The sequence below is a fragment of the Ambystoma mexicanum genome, chromosome 7q (assembly GCF_040938575.1).
Source record: "Ambystoma mexicanum isolate Mex_15411 chromosome 7q, UKY_AmexF1_1, whole genome shotgun sequence".
In the NCBI taxonomy this organism is placed as follows: Eukaryota; Metazoa; Chordata; class Amphibia; order Caudata; family Ambystomatidae; genus Ambystoma; species Ambystoma mexicanum.
Window position 1 is genome coordinate 208,666,518 of NC_090941.1, and position 18,072 is coordinate 208,684,589.

Genomic DNA, 18,072 nt, shown 5'->3' on the forward strand with positions numbered 1-18,072 from the left:
TCTCCAAAGTCTTCCTCCAACAAAGCAAATCCAAACAGAAATGAAAAAGTAAAATTCATTGCTCCATGGAAAAATCAAAAAAGAAAATGCCGAGAAATCCTCACTCCAACTATTTACAAGGATGAAATCCTGGGTCCATGAGCCCAACTGTACAAATTAAACCTACAAAAATACACTAACTAATGAAGAACTATATACAAAAATGTGGGGTATGTTCCAAGCGCCCCAAAAAAAATGAAAACAAAAATGAAACCTAACACTAACTAACTAACTAACTATTTACAATGGCAGCGGGCTAGTCTGACGGCTCACTTTTTGATGTCCCGGGAAAGGGCATCATCGAACTCCCACTCAATGTCCTGGAGGCGGTGCTCTTCCATGGCCCGAGGTTTTACAGGGATGATGTCATGTTGACCTCCAACTCCCTGCGAATTGCCTCAAGGCACTCGGCCCACCTCAGTGCCCTCCGCATGGAGTTCTCTGCCCTGATCATTGTGAGCCCTGCCTCTTCCGCCCGCTACCGCTCCGCATCTATGGCATGGCCCAACCGCTGCCACACGGAAGACACTTGTAATCCGGGGTCCTCCTGCCCTCTGGCCGATGCCTGCCCCTCTGATGTTGAAGGCCCCAAGCCATCATTGCTCCCACCATGTTGCTGCTGCTGCTGTGCCTGTGCCTTCGCCCTGGCTCTTGCTGCCTGCACGTCCTCCTCCGGCTGGGGTGCAGTTGTTGTGGTGGCCACCCCTGCTGGACGTCCGACTCCCGACTGTGGCAGGGATGTGTCCTCCACCAGCCTGGCCGCTGGGTCAGAGGCAGCTCCACAGGGACCCAGGTGATACATAGGTGGGAAGATGGCATGGAGGACGACTGGTGCGTAGGGGGTTCAGGTGAGGAGGGGGTCGCAACAAGGTCCAGCACACGGAGGAATCCAGCACTGGTGACCCATCCCAGTAGGTCAACGCGGTCAAAGAGCCATCTGAGATGACGTGCAGTGTCATCACGAAAACACTGCAGGTCACCTCGCATGCCCCGTTGACGCAACGCTATCCCAGCCAGGACAGGCACAACCCGGTCCCGGTTAGCCATGTCCGCAGGGAGAGGAAGGCCAGTTGTTGTGCGCCCATCCCCTCCCTGAAAATGGGTCTGGACAAAGGCATCCCTGCTGGTGCTGGATGATACAGTCACAGGATTAGGGACAGGATTACACACAGGCACCTCCACGGCGGTCTGTGCTGCCTCCTGTCCCTGCCCCTGCACTGCATCACTAGCACCAGTGAAATCCCCACGTCCAGACCCTGTGTGTGTCCCTTCCATGGCCTCCTCCTCCACCAAACCCCCCACCAACCTGGATGACTCCATGCCATCTTCCTCCGTCGGACCCTGTGGGGTCTCAGCTGCCCCTTCTGCTGCCGAGGAGTCCATCTCCGACCTCCGCCTCTTGGACCTACCCTCGGCAGCTGCGGCCTGGGACGCGGCACCAGACTCCTCACTCCCCGAACAGATGACAATCTGGGAGGAGAGCAGGGCCTTGCGTCTCTGGCTGGTGGTGTGATCCCTGCAGCACCCTCTCCGCCATCTTCATCAGTTGACGCTGCAGACAGGGAGAGTAGAACACAGGCATCAGAGCACTGTAGAATGGACTGATACACACATGACAGTTGTACATGAGTGGCAGTGTCAAACTTCAGACATGGCATCACACTCCCTAACACACATGTAATTTCTACTCACACACATGAGCAATTCCACAGCAATATTGCACCAGGCAGCACCATCCATACACATACAACAGCATCAGCATCCGAAGGTGAGCCTGACATCACATGAAACACGGGGAGTGCACAACACATGCACACACACCAACATACTTACATGCATGTGTGCATGTCCACCAACTGTCACAGTGATGAGATCGCCATCCATGTAACATCTGGCATTCAGCCTTCTACATGTCAGTGCCACATGCATCCATGTTGCATCACAGTTGCACACTTGTCAAATACACACACACATGCACACATGCTGATACATGCAGCTGGAACCACCATCCATGTGTGACACCACAACCATGCCAACGTACATACACAGCTATGCAAACTTGTGTGCTCCCACACCTGCATTTGGCCTGCATGCTTACCAACACATACACCATCCATGTGTCTCACACATGAGAGGACTCACATGTGTCAGCCTCACGCCCCTGTACATACACATCCATACATGGCCCTACAAAAACACATGTATAATCTGCACACGACTGGCACACCACAACATGCACAACGTCCAATCAGTATGCATGTATACTTACCGCTCGACTCCAGACGGGTCTGCCTCTCAAGGATCTGGATGTGGAGTCCTGGGCGTATGCATTCCAGGACCATCATTTGGTGGTCTGACAGCTGGCCCCGGCACCCCTTGGCATCCGCTGCCTTCAAGAGGTGCTGGGCCTTGTCGAGGGTCCTGTACCTGAAGTCCTCCCAGCGCTTCCGGACATGTTTGATGTCACTGACTGCCACCCCCTCCTCGTTGATGGCAGTCACGATGTCCATCCAGATCCTGGTCCGTCCTTCATTGACGGCACGCGGACTTCCAAAGAGGGCATCATACTGCCCCAGGACTTGCTCCACCAGGATGCCAACTTCCCTGGCACTGAAGCTGGTGGCCCTCTGCCTCTCCGGCTGGGGGTTGCCAGTGGTGCCAGATGGTGTTGTGCCCAACATGGCAACCCCAGAGGCAGGTGTGGGTAGGCAACAGGGTCCTGGGGCTGGGCTGTGGAGCGATGGTATCCTAGTCGGGAGTCTTCGGTTCCAGCAGGGGTGGTCACAGCAACTGCACCCCTGGCTGACGTGTAGGCAGCAAATAGCAGGGCACATGGACAGCAGGCAGGCAGCAGCAGATGGCAGGTGGGAGAGTGCTTGGGGCTCTTGGGGGCAGTAATTCGGCCTTCTGGGCAGGAGCGTGGTCTTCCATGTGTTGTTGTGTGGCCAGCTTGATACGGAGTGATTTGGCACGTGAAAAAATTGCACGTCAGTGTGTAATTCGAGGAAAGGCCCTTAGCGCATAAGCGCATCTGTGACATGACGCGCAAGGGCGTTTCCCTCAACATGGGTGCATGTTCATTGTACACGTGCAAAAACTGCATGTCCAAGGGTCAGCTCGTGTAATTGGAGGAAAGGGCCTTAGCGCGTACACGCGTAAGTGATGTTGTACATGTGGGCTGGTTGAAAAGGTATGTGTAGGACGCCATTTACTTGTACGTGCTTTTCGTGGAGAGCGAATGGGTGAATTTTGTATTTCTAGTCGGTTCACACGCGATTACTTCACAACGGTTCAAGTTCGTACTCCCTGTTACCTCTGACAGCGTTCAATTCTTATTTTGGCCTGTTTCCTCAAACAGCGTTCACTTCTTCTTTTGTCCTGTTTCCTCAGACAGCGTACAATTCTTCTTTTGGTGGGGGTGTTGCCAACGCGCACACGTGCATCTTTTTCATGTTCTTTTTCCAGGCATACTGTGAGTCGCGCACGTATTTACCAACTGTGCTTGCCCCGTGTGTCGCGTACCCCTTCAGAGGTCATTGTAGGCTGCGTGTATTACATGTATGTTTATTTTTGTGTTTCTGGGTACCACAGCATAGTGCGGGTTCATCTTTCCACGCACGTGGTCTACAAGGGGTTGCGTGTACGTTCATTTTTGTTTTCGGGGTGCCTGTGTGTTGCGTGACCCGTCATCTTCCCCCAGGGGTCACAGAAAGCCTTGCTAGAGCACTAGGGTACAAATTCCATCTAGTACCCTACCCTTTCACCCCAATTGCCCAGGACAATAGTTTACTGCTACTCCCATACACAAAACAACATCAGTGCCATGGTTGGGAGGAGACCAAGCAGTAAGGGAGGCAAAGGTGGCCGACCTCCAAAAGGTGGGCGTGGTGGGTGCGATAGGGGACCTGGCCAGGATTTGCAGGGTGCCCCTAGACCCCGTGTGTGGAGGACCAATCAGGGACATCCATGCCCCCCCCATGGTGGTGGGAAACCTAGCTGACACCATCCCAGCTCAGCCCTTCTTGGACCAGCCCATTTTGGCACCTGAACCGGCACAGGATGACTCCCAGGTCAGCACATCTAAGCCACGTGTGGTGGTGCAAGTTGCTGTCACCAGGCCATGTGGATCTGGCGCAGCAATGTCATCTGCTGCCCCAAGTAGGCAGGGTGGGGAAGCTGCAGGGGCAGCTGCAGCACTATCCACTCCAGCTCTGAGTCTCCCAACCGGGACAGTGTCGGTCCAGGTCCATCAAACCGACGCTGGCCCTGCAAACATCACCCTGCAGCCAATGCCTGCACCAAGACCTATGGTCATTGTGCATTCGCACACTCCTAGTACCCAGTCCACCGGCGCTTCTGCCCCTACTGACCAGAGCGGCGTAAGCCACTCAGGATCCGCACCACCTTTGAAAAAGAAGAAGAAGGGTGCTCTGGCACTACAGGCTCAGACCCCAGACGAGGCTACACACTGCGGAACGTCAAGGAAGCTTAGCTTTAATGACGCCGAACTTGATGCACTTGTGGCCTATGTGTCGGCACATAGCTGCAAAATGGTGGTGACTGCAGGGTGCAAGACCACACCTGGTCAACGTAAGGCACACTGGCAGACCATCGTGTACATCATTAGTGCCCTTGGATTTTTGAGGCGCACAGCTGATGATTGCTACAAGCAGTGGAATGACCTGAAATGCAAAGCAAAGAACAAGCTGGCCTCAAATCATGCCTCTACTCTGGTGACTGGCGGTGGGTCTTCACCAGAGGACAACCAACTCACTGAACATGAGTCTGTTGCTGGAACCTTCATCACAGAGGAACAGATCCAAGGCGTGGTAGAGCTACCAGATTACGACGCATTGTCTGGTGAGTGCCCATGCATGTGTGTGTAATCCATGTGTATGTTGTTTGGGTGACGGGTTCTGATTGAGTGCCAGGTGAGGGTGTGTACTCCTGAGTGGTATGGGTCACCCATGTGCTTCCTCCAAAACATTCACCGGCCTTGAATTTGGGTATGACAGTATCCCTTCTGCCCACAGTAGCCAATTAGCGCAACATTCCTGCAGTTGCCATTGAACTGTCATCTTGCAACAACATTGTTCAGATTTTTTCAGGGTTCATTTAGGCTGATTGTTTCAAAGCTCCCATTTTTCCAACGCATTTATCAGCACCTAATGCCACATATTTGACATGCTTCTGTCATTGATTACACCCCACATTGACCCACATTTGTTACCTTGTTATGTGAATGATTACACCATTCAGGCTGATTGAGTATTGGCCTTCTCACATTAATTTTCGGGGCCTGTTTGAATGTGGTACATGATAGTTGTTTCCTGTCATGTTGAAGTGACCAACCATTGATGTGTACATCTGCCTGCCATCACTGTATTATTGTACACTGGATGTGTTGCAGTGTGTGGCACATGCATATTTTGTCACACTATGTAGCATTTTTCACCTCATCATGTCCTTCTCACATGGATGGGTGACAGTACTCATTCACTGATATATGGCTCTACTTGTCAAATGTACCATGGCTATGCTACATGCCATCTGTGTGCTGGCATGTGTCATGTATGTGTATTGGACATGCCACTCACAGGCTAATGTGTGATGCCAGTGCTACCCAGCATGCAGAAAATGTGTTGCCTTTCCATCTTGGTGTCCTCAGTGTCTGCTTTTTGCCTCCCATTCCAACTCATTGACAGTGCATGCATGCCAGGGTTATAGTCATGTGGGACATGTGTAAATCATGTACTGGATCTCTGGCTTGTCAGGCCTTTGTGTGTGCTATGGTGCTCATGCCTGTTTCCATTTTTTGTCTTTCATGTTTTTGCAGGTGATGACGCACTTGATGCTGTTGAGGTTGAGGAGATGGTGCAGACCCAGGAGGAATCTCAAGCACGATCGGGCACCAATGGGGGACGTGGTGTGGTGGTGGGTGAAAACCCAATCTTACTGCAGACCATACTGTCCAGGGGTGTCTCTGGGTGCACCTCCCCAGACCTCTATTCAGGTGCTGAATCGGATGATGAGACTTATGTGCAGTCGCAGGTGAGTGTTTCTGGCAGGGATTCTGTTCTGTCCAACCCACCTGCACCAGGGGTAGAATCCTCTATGGGGATGTCAGTGTTGGTAAGTCCGCCTTTGGCGGTTACGGATGCAGGGTCACACTCCACAACATCTGATCCTGTTTCTGGGCCAGCAAATCAGAGGGGGAATGCAGTCCTGAAGTCTCAGTCAGTGCCAGCACAGCAAGGTGCAGATCGCCTTGCCCCGAAAGGTGTGGTGCCCGCCAACGCAGTGGCTGTACGCCACTAGGCAATACTGTATGGGAAAATTCCATTTACAGTATAGCAGCCCAACAGGGAGCATCAGTTGAAATGATGACTCAGGCAATGGAGAGGGTGGCCACTTCCATTCTCCCCCCTGAAAGGCAGATGGAGCAACAACAGCAGGCAACAGACTCCATTTGCCAATCACACAGGGAAGACATGTTGGCGTCCAACAGGGACCGACGGGCGGCACTGGAGACTCTGCGCAAAGCCATATCTATAGAGTCACAGGGCCACAGGGAGGCCCTGAGGGTAGAACTCCATAACCTCAGGGAGACTCTGGGTGAACTTGAGGCTTCCTGAAATTTAAGGTCAGAACAGCAGCTGGAGCAGCTCACACGTTCGCTCTCAGCTGAGCTGCAGGCAACTCGGGAGGAGATCCGGACATCACGGGAGGCCATGCATGCAGAAATGCAGGCAACCCGTCAGGTGCTGCATGGGGATCTCCGTACTATCATCCTCCAGAACGAGACCTTCCACACCCGCATGTTTGCTGCCATGGAGGACCATACCAGGTCTTTGCGTGGGCTGCCTCCCATAGCACCACCACCTCCTGATGCAGCAGCAGAGGGTGATGAGAGCGACAGCAGCACTACTCCCACACTATCGTAGCCGTGCAGGCCATGAGCCCATGGAGGTATTTTTTTTTTCTCGCAACATCCACGCATGCGGCGGTTGGTGTGCACCCTGTCCTCGAACCTCCTGGGTGGCCCCTGGCCCCCACATTTTCTTTTTACAGTGTGTTGCCTTGTGTGGCTCCTGTGGGCATCCACTGTGTATTCCGGCTTGGCATTGTGTATTCAGGCCTATGTGTGTGCTATGGTGCTCATGCCTGTTTCCATTTTTTGTCTTTCATGTTTTTGCAGGTGATGACGCACTTGATGCTGTTGAGGTTGAGGAGATGGTGCAGACCCAGGAGGAATCTCAAGCACGATCGGGCACCAATGGGGGATGTGGTGTGGTGGTGGGTGAAAACCCAATCTTACTGCAGACCATACTGTCCAGGGGTGTCTCTGGGTGCACCTCCCCAGACCTCTATTCAGGTGCTGAATCGGATGATGAGACTTATGTGCAGTCGCAGGTGAGTGTTTCTGGCAGGGATTCTGTTCTGTCCAACCCACCTGCACCAGGGGTAGAATCCTCTATGGGGATGTCAGTGTTGGTAAGTCCGCCTTTGGCGGTTACGGATGCAGGGTCACACTCCACAACATCTGATCCTGTTTCTGGGCCAGCAAATCAGAGGGGGAATACAGTCCTGAAGTCTCAGTCAGTGCCAGCACAGCAAGGTGCAGATCTTCTTGCCCCGAAAAGGTGTGGTGCCCGCCAACGCAGTGGCTGTACGCCACTAGGCAATACTGTATGGGAAACGTCCATTTACAGTATAGCAGCCCAACAGGGAGCATCAGTTGAAATGATGACTCAGGCAATGGAGAGGGTGGCCACTTCCATTCTCCCCCCTGAAAGGCAGATGGAGCAACAACAGCAGGCAACAGACTCCATTTGCCAATCACACAGGGAAGACATGTTGGCGTCCAACAGGGACCGACGGGCGGCACTGGAGACTCTGCGCAAAGCCATATCTATAGAGTCACAGGGCCACAGGGAGGCCCTGAGGGTAGAACTCCATAACCTCAGGGAGACTCTGGGTGAACATGAGGCTTCCTGAAATTTAAGGTCAGAACAGCAGCTGGAGCAGCTCACACGTTCGCTCTCAGCTGAGCTGCAGGCAACTCGGGAGGAGATCCGGACATCACGGGAGGCCATGCATGCAGAAATGCAGGCAACCCATCAGGTGCTGCATGGGGATCTCCGTACTATCATCCTCCAGAACGAGACCTTCCACACCCGCATGTTTGCTGCCATGGAGGACCATACCAGGTCTTTGCGTGGGCTGCCTCCCATAGCACCACCACCTCCTGATGCAGCAGCAGAGGGTGATGAGAGCGACAGCAGCACTACTCCCACACTATCGTAGCCGTGCAGGCCATGAGCCCATGGAGGTATTTTTTTTTCTCGCAACATCCGTGCAGGTGGCGGTTGGTGTGCACCCTGTCCTCGAACCTCCTGGGTGGCCCCTGGCCCCCACATTTTCTTTTTACAGTGTGTTGCCTTGTGTGGCTCCTGTGGGCATCCACTGTGTATTCCGGCTTGGCACATGCAGGCTTGTCCTGTGTTTGGGTTAGATGCTTGGGTTCCTGACTCACACACCCCTCCTGCTTCCCGTTTCCATGGGCTTGCAAAGGGTGTGACCAAGTGACAGTGACTTACACAGTGACATTGGTCTCCCATGAGCTGTGTGGGCAGTCTGTAGTCATAACTGTGTGAACATCCCTAGTGGGGTTTGTTTTTGTATTGAACACTGCATGGTGTATTGATATGTGCTTGTGCATCCATGTCTTTCTCCTTATTCGCAGGTACCTTCTTCATGTCTTCACAAGGCCGTCTCCTTTGCAGATGCAGTTCATGTTGTATGCAGTACACTGTCACATTTGCCTGACAGCAACACTCTGCAGTTGGAAGGGGTGGATGTGCTGGATTATTCAGGTTGTAAGACTTGCACTACTTTGAGTTTGTACTGTCATATTTTGGCAATGTTTCATGCTGTGTTGCTGTATTGTGTTGCTGGTAAGTATTTGGTTATGTGTGCTGTTTGTTATTGATTACTGAGAGCATATTGTCTGTGGCCTCTTTCCATTTGGGACAGTGCACTTTGTGACACTTGTGTCATGTGTTGTGCATTCCTTTGTTTGCTTTCACATTGCATGACATGCCATGGTGTGTTGGATGGCGGACATGGGGAGGGGTTGGGTGACATGCCAATAATTCCATGTTGTATTTTGCAAGGGGGTAGTCATTCATGCAGCATAAATGTGTGTCTTTTTGTGAAACAGCATTGGTTGCCTTTCGGTAGGTAGGGATGCACACAATGTAGCACTTCCAGGTGACCAATCTCAGGCTGGTATGGTTGTGACAGTTCACTGTCAGTTATGTCATCATCATTGATTGTGAGCTGGTAAGTGCCAGGGCTGTGTGCACTCCACAGGGTTGTGATTTTAGGTGAAGTAATTAGCCACAAGCTGAGTACGGGCTACCTCACCACGTGCCCTTTCCCCTCCCATGCGGAGTGGCCGTGCATGTGGTTGGGGATGTGGGGGCACCACCATGTCCACCGGCAGGCCCCAGCGGGTTGCAACGTTGTGCAGGACACATGCTGCCACTATGATCCTGCACACTACTGGGGGCGCGTATAGCAGTTGCCCACCAGAGCTGTCAAGGGAGCAAAAGCGTGACTTGGGCACTCCGAATGTGCACCGCACTATGCACCGGGTTGCAATATGGGCTGTGTTGTATCTTACCTCGGGTGGTGTGATGGGGTTCCGAATTGGCGTCATCATGTGGGTGCTCAGAGGGTAGGCACTGTCCCCTGGGGAGGTGATGATGGGTATCATTAGTGGGGTTGTGACATTACTCAGTATCTGACATGCATGCATGTGCAGCAGCATTTATATTCACCAAGCAGCGTGTATCGCCATGCCGCACAGCTTCTAGGTCCCGGTTTAGGGTTGCCATTCTGTAGATGAAACTGTCATGGGTGGACCCTGGATAGTTGGCATATACTGAGGTGATGATTCCTTTGGCATCACATACTAACTGCACGTTGATGGAATGCCAGTGCTTGCAGTTTCTATAGATGTGCTCAGTTGCCCTGGGAGGACGTAGAGCCACATGGGTGCAATCAATGGCACCTAGCACTTTGCTGAAGTGTGCCACCCCGTAAAAATCCTGGACAGCAGCCTGCCTTTCTGCAGGTGTTCTAGGCAGATATATGTGCCTGCGGAATGATGGCCGTGCAGTCATGATGGCCAACACCTGGTGCAGGCAGCGTGACTGCGTGGCCTGTGACACCCCCCCACTATGGCACTTGTCCGCTGAAATGAACCAGTGACCAAGAAGTGCATTACATTGAGCACCTTTTCCAAGGGGCTCAGTGCTTGGGAGCACAGGGTGGGTGAGTGAGGTCATCCTCCCACTCACTCACCAGTATTATGTGAGGTGGAAACCTGTACCTCCCATACACCTGGTCATCAGGCATCCCAAAAAGGCTGGTCCTGGGTGTTAAAATTCTGGCCCTGACTATCCTCCTCCTCCCGCGGTGTCGCACGACCACTGCTCCGAGGAACAGTATATTCATTGTAGCGTCTGAGCTTGTTTGTTGTTTGCATGCACGTTTATGCTGCGCGGGTCCGTATACGCCTGCTTCCTGCTGGCGTACGTGTTTCCGGATTAGCACATCAATTTTGCCCTGTTTGATTCCATGAATACGTGTTGCAGGCGCACGTGTGGGCGTTCCACGCATTTGCCTCCTGTACTTCCCCGTAACGCCCAAATTTTCACGCGTTGTTCCCCATTCTGCGTCTTACGCCCCGTGTTATGCCTACTTTTGTTGTGTGTGCCGCGCTATGTGTGGTTTCGCTGTGCGCGTAGCGCATGCCGTTTGATGACGTGTGCGCCCACGTGCGCCACGCAGAATTTTAGCTCAAATCCCAGAATTTACACGCGCACGGACTTCCATGAATCGATGCGTACAGATTTCGAACGCTTGCAATGCGATTTTCGCACTTGCGCTGCGATTCGCACGCTTGCGCAGACATTTTCGGTGCACATTTATTCCATGAATCTGCCTGTTAATCTTCTTAAAACCAAAATTTAATAACTAATCTTTACTTCAACATTAAAAAAATTCTAATAAAAAACTATAAACAGTTAGAATACGCCAACATGTATCTAACAGGCCCAAAATACTATAACAATCAAACAGATAAATGAATATCACTTAATAAAAAAAAATATATACAGTTGGAATACGCCAACAGGTATCTAACTGTCCAAGATTCTATAACAACCAAACAAATAAATGAATAGCACTTAATTGTAAAAAAAAATAGACAGTTAGAATTCGCCAACAGGTATCTAACTGCTCCAGAAATCTGCAACAATCCAACAGATAAAACATTAACCAGAAACAACAAGTGAACACTGAAAGGAAACAAACAAATAGACTGTAGCATAACACAAAAAGGTTTTTTTTAATCCGACAAGGATTTTTTTTTTCCCACAGACCCAATGATTTGAAAAACAAACACAGAAACTGAGCAAAATGCACAGTACACTGGTTTGTAAACCAAATATGAGGGTCAAAAAATAAAGCTGAAATATCTATTATGCAACGTAATAAGTCTTTATAGAATACATACACTAACATGCTCTTTTCTTTTATCATAGAAATTGAAAAAGAATATTTCCTCCAGGTACCAAACTCATGTAAAAAATATATTGAATCTCAACAAATCAAACAGTAAGTATCATTTGATAGATATTCAAATCTATAGGTGTGATCTATGGCTGTGATATGGTGCAGTGCTTGTGGTCATGGCCTAAAGCCTTGGGTGTATAGCCTACAGCCTACAGCCTTCACCCATGCACTCAACACTCTACGTCCTGCCCACAACCAGCACACTATATGAAACTCATGGTGGCTTATAACTTCAGTGCTTATAACTTTGGTCTTGGGTGCATGGCCTTTGGCCATGCACTCAAGACACTAGGTCTTGGTCACAACCAATGCAGCATATCACACCCATTGAGGCTTATAACTTCAGTACTTATAACTTTAGTTTTGGGTAGGCCCTGCCACAACCACCACAACATATCACACCCATAGTAGCTTATAACTTCAGTTCTTATAACTTTGGTCTTGGGTAGACTCTGGCCACAACTCCGAAACATATCACACCCATATATCACACCCATGTTTGATTCTATGGGTGTGATCTATGGGTGTTATATGCTGTGGTGGTTGCGGCCAGGGCCTAGAGTCTTGGCTGCATGGCCTAACTGTTCTAAGAACACAAGCAGTGTCCTGAAATGTTCGGAATTAAACGAAAATAGAGGTATCCTAAAGAACACTATACCTGTCCGTACTGTTCGCTAGCAAGTTCAAACTGTTCTAAGAACCCAATTGGTGTCCTGAAATGTTCGTAATTAAACGAAAATGGAGGTGTCTTAAAGAAAACTATGCCTGTCCGTAATGTTAGCTAGCAAGTTAAACTGTTCTAAGAACACAATTGATGTCCTGAAAAGTTTGTAATCAAACGAAAATGGAAGTGTCCTAAAGAACACTATATCTGTCCGCAGTGTTCGCTAGCAAGTTTAAACTGTTCTAGAACACACGCGATGTCCAGAAATGTTCGTTTGATGTGTGATGCACTTTTAATTAGTTCAGGACCCGAACACTGACCGTAGAACATCAACACGCATGCGCAAATCAATGTCCATGAATTTGGTGTCCTGCGGACAGGAGCTTCCTTTGCAGACATGTTCGCAAATGGATCATGTAACCGCGCCCATGCTGAACACCTGTTCTGAATGCGGACACTGTTTGTGTCCCCGAACAATTTAAAAGTACATTTTCGAGTAATCCACAATATTTTTCCATAAAAACTCATCATGGCACAAGTCCCACATAGTAATCCTGAGTTTCTACATATCTTTTGAAACTTTTTGAACCCTTTTTTGTGTTCGATCTGTCCGCGGACAGCGTGCATGTCCGCGATCCGCTAACAAGCACCCCTATAAAAGACCACGCCCTAGATCTTATTCTCATTGTGTTTCTGGCTATTCTTCAGAGCACAGCTATTTCTCCAACAACTTGCTGATTACACCATTGAGATGGCATCCCTGGCTGCAGAACTGCAATCTGGTGCTGCACCTGCTTCAGCACCACCCCCACCCCCTCCACCACCACCACCTTCCCAAGGGCCTGAATAGCGGAACAGGAGTGAGGATGCAGAGGAGGAAGAAGAGGATGACGAGAATGAGGTAGAGGAAATCCCTACTACCCGCACTAGACGTGAGTCTTGGGTGTGGCGGTTATTTTCCATTTATGGGAATGGTCCTAAGGCTTGTGAGAACCATGTTATCAGCAATGAGTGCAAAATGATACTCAGTCACGGGAAGCACGGTTCGTACAGCTTTGGGACCACGACCATGAAGCGACACTTGAGGTCATTTCACTCTGGGGCTATTCGCAAGGTTGTACCTTGCGAAGAACGTAGTAGGTTGATTTGCTCTACTTCATCCTCCGTATCTGATCCTGTCACTACAAGGACCACCTCTGTGGGACAGCGTCTTCCTCAAGCTGCCTCACAGGCCATACAGAATTCTGATGACCCTTACCTTTTGAGGGTCACAGTTGCATGTATGTATTGTGACACAGTAATCTGCAGGGGGGAGAGACTTCGGAGTGCTTTTGAGACTATCGTCTCAGAGCACGAGAAGACCTGCTCACTACCCAAATAAAACCCACTCTACATCTTCCTCTCTCAGCTCGCCCTTTCTTATCCCTGTGGTTGGTGTCCCCCCCTTTACCCTCCTTTCCCCTCCTCTCCTAGTGTGTCGTGTCTAAAAAAAACCCCAAAAAATACAAAATTACAAAAATCAAAAAAAATAAGGCTCTTTTCAGAGCCGCCTTTCACAGTTAAAAAATAGAAGTGAAGATAAATAAAGCAGGGCCCTTTGTATTTCTTAAAAGTCAGCGGACAGTTCGCGAACATTAAAAAAATTGGGGTGCTAACCTATTGTAACCATTGCATTTTTCTCTGGGAGGAAGTGGTGGCTCTGAAAAGAGCCTTTGGGAGGTGTTTGTATGTCAAAAATTATAAATACTTAACACCTACTTCAAAATGGATGCTGTATTTCTAAAAAAGGTCGCAATGCATTTTTTTACATTTCTCAGAAAAATCCGATTGCCAGCATAAGTAAAATGGACTCCATCTCTGCGAAAAATGTATGTACTACGAAACATAATATTTTCATTGTGAAAAGAGGACATGCCAAAATCTCTTAGAAATGCACAAACAGCCTTATTAACATTGCGCCTTGCTTTTTCCATTTGTGGACCAAATGAAGAAGAACGAACCCACATTTGTCTCAGCGCAATCTGTGAAAATATTACTTGAGAATTAGGAAACATGTCTATGACTTTCCCAAGTCCTTCTTTCATAGCAAATTGCAAAGAAATTCCAGACACATGTCCTAAACTGTTCCCTCCACAATGAATTACAATTACACTATATTAACATTTAAAGAAGTAGTTTTATCTGTAGTGATAGCTGATTTTTTGTTAATTGTTTTTTGCTTTGTTTTACATTTTGATAGAGAAGGCAAAGATTTTATACTTGAAACTTCTTGTGTTTCACTAAATGACTGTATTAGCTGTTTTGTTTGAACTTTTTTTACAAATTCTGTTAGAGATGGATGCTTATGTTGGACACTTTTATTTTCATTTGCTCTACTTCTGCGTTGATTTCTACGGACTTGACTTTTGGTAAGCATTCTATAGGGTCTGTTGAAAAAAATAAAGAAGGTATGGGTTGGGGTGTTCTGCAATGTATGTGTGCTGTGTGCATGAGTAAGATGATGTATGTAATGGTGTCTGATTGTGCATTGGGAACTACAATTAGTAGGGATGTGTATTCTTCAATTAATATATTACTAAACTCAGGTTCAGATGACAGAAAAAAAAAAGCTAGTGGTGCGGAGAAGTACAAATAGTAAATCTAATGTATGCAATTAAAACAGTTGTTTGTTCTATAATATGAAAATTCTAGCGGTTGAATTTGTGTGTCCAAAAGTAGGAATTTGTGTGCCATTCTGGCTGTAAATCGCTGTTTAAAACATGGGGATTTTTGGGCAGAATGGTGCACAATCTCTATTTTTAGGTACAGAAATAGCATGAATTAACTTTACAGTATGTTTGAGTAATAAAACAAATATTATGGTGATATTCTACTTACTTTTTTTCTAAAATGAGCAGTTTAATTCTTAGTTCTTCTTTGTTCTTGAAATTCGGCTGCTTCTTTTCAGGAGAATGGTCTTCACTGCAATTGTAAAAGAAACAAATTAGTAATTTTGTTTGTATATAGCATTGTTTTTAATTTAGATATTGATTTCTTTTAATAGAAATCCTCAGCGCCTTCCTTAAAACCATTAAAACTATCTTAATCACATAAGATACGTCGCACCAGTTCAATACATATGATATGTTTTTAATGAACAAATTGTATTGCAATGAGTAACTGTAACAAACAACATATCTTTAGTATGTCTTGAGAAATTCATAATGTACCACTGAATACCACCATTTATGTTACTACTCTGTTCTAGGTAATAGTGCCTTAATGTCATGCTTAAATTAAAGTAATCAAATAAATAAATAAATAAGTAAATGTAATTGTATAAGTATTGTTTTTTGAGATTGGAACATAGAGTGTGCATGCATGCAATTTTGTTTCAATATATGTAGTCCATACATTTCATTTAAAAAATGTTATTTTAACATGATTTGATAGTGTGTGTATTAAGAAAGCGAATAGTATAAAGGTTTATAAGTGATAGTTGATTTTAGGAAATTGGAAAAAAGACAGTACATTCATTTTACAGATTACACAAGCTAAAAGTCAGTTTGAAAATGTGTTCATGTACTGTACAGAAAATATGCATACCTGTAGTTTGTGTTCATGCATATGGATATGCATGGAGCTGCAAGCAGAAATCTTGGAGACTTGTACAGTATTTCTTGTAGATGGTGCTTGCCAATGATATGACACTTGTACTCAGAGAGATTCACAGTACATTTGCAGTGCTGATCTATGATGATGCAGTTAAATGTAAAGGTCTTAAATGTGATTGGTGCATGGTCATGTGATTTCTTAGCTACATCCAATGAGGGAATGGAACAGAGAGGGAAGTGGAAATGGTAGAAGGGCTGTTCATGTTACGATATGTCCGCGGACATGGCAGTAGTTCGCGGACATCGGGAGTTACATCAGGGGATTTTTGGGTTCAGAAGTCATGCAAATGAGAATGAGCACTGAAAGGGATTGGTCAGGAAGGTTTAGTGGGTGTGTTGTGCCAGGAGAGAGTTTCTTAGATACTCTTTTTGCTGAGAGAAAAACAGATAGCTATGGCTATGTGTTTCAGAAAACAGATTGTTCGGATTTTGGGAGATTTGTGGATACATTGGTTGAAGGTGCATGCAGAAAGCTGTGGAGTAGCTGTAGATCTTGGATTTCACCATATGTGGAAGTACACTGGCATGGAGTACGTGGAATGAAGTGGTTGGACTTTCTACCTCTCTGTGCTATTTTGGAAACAGAGCAACATCCAGACATCATTTTAATTCATTGTGGAGGGAACAGTTTAGGACATGTGTCTGGAATTTCTTTGCAATTTGCTACGAAAGAAGGACTTGGGAAAGTCATAGACATGTTTCCTAATTCTCAAGTAATATTGTCACAGATTGCGCCGAGACAAATGTGGCTTTGTTCTTCTTCATTTGGTCCACAAATGGAAAAAGCAAGGCGCAATGTTAATAAGGCTGTTTGTGCATTTCTAAGAGATTTTGGCATGTCCTCTTTTCACAATGAAAATATTATGTTTCGTAGGACATACATTTTTTGCAGAGATGGAGTCCATTTTACTTATGCTGGCAATCAGATTTTTCTGAGAAATGTAAAAAAAATGCATTGCGACCTTTTTTAGAAATACAGCATCCATTTTGAAGTACGTGTTAAGTATTTATAATTTTTGACATACAAACACCTCCCAAAGTCTCTTTTCAGAGCCACCACTTCCTCCCAGAGAAAAATGCAATGGTTACAATAGGTTAGCACCCCAATTTTTTTAATGTTCGCGAACTGTCCGCGGACTTTTAAGAAATACAAAGGGCCCTGCTTTATATATCTTCACTTCTATTTTTTAACTGTGAAAGGCGGCTCTGAAAAGAGCCTTATTTTTTTTTGATTTTTGTAATTTTGTGGGTTTTTTTCAGGTTTTTTAGACACGACACACTAGGAGAGGAGGGGAAAGCTGGGTAAAGGGGGGACACCAACCACAGGGATAAGAAAGGGCGAGCTGAGGTAGGAAGATGTAGAGTGGGTTTTATTTGGGTAGTGAGCAGGTCTTCTCGTGCTCTGAGACGATAGTCTCAAAAGCACTCCGAAGTCGCTCCCCCCTGCAGAGTACTGTGTCACAGTACATACATACAACTGTGACCCTCGAAAGGTAAGGGTCATCAGAATTCTGTTTGGCCTGTGAGGCAGCTTGAGGAACACACTGTCCCACAGAGGTGGTCCTTGTGGTGACAGGATCAGAAACAGAGGATGAAGTAGAGGAAATCAACCTACTATGTTCTTCGCAAGGTACAACCTTGCGAATAGCCCCAGAGTGAAATTACCTCAGTGGTCGCTTCATGGTCGTGGTCCCAAAGCTGTACGAACAGTGCTTCCAGCGACTGAGTATCATTTTGCACTCATTGCAGATAACACGGTTCACATGAGCCTTAGGACCATTCCCATAAATGGAAAATAACCGCCACACCCAAGACTCACGTCTAGTGCGGGTAGTAGGGATTTCCTCTACCTCATTCTCATCATCCTCTTCTTCCTCCTCTACATCCTCACTCCTGTTCCCCTCTTCAGGCCCTTGGGAAGGTGGTGGTGTTGGAGGGGGTGGGGGTGGTGCTGAAGCAGGTGCAGCACCAGGTGGCAGTTCTGCAGCCAGGGATGCCATCTCGATGGTAGAATCAGCAAGTTGCTGGAGAAATAGCTATGCTATGAAGAATAGCCAGAAACACAATGAG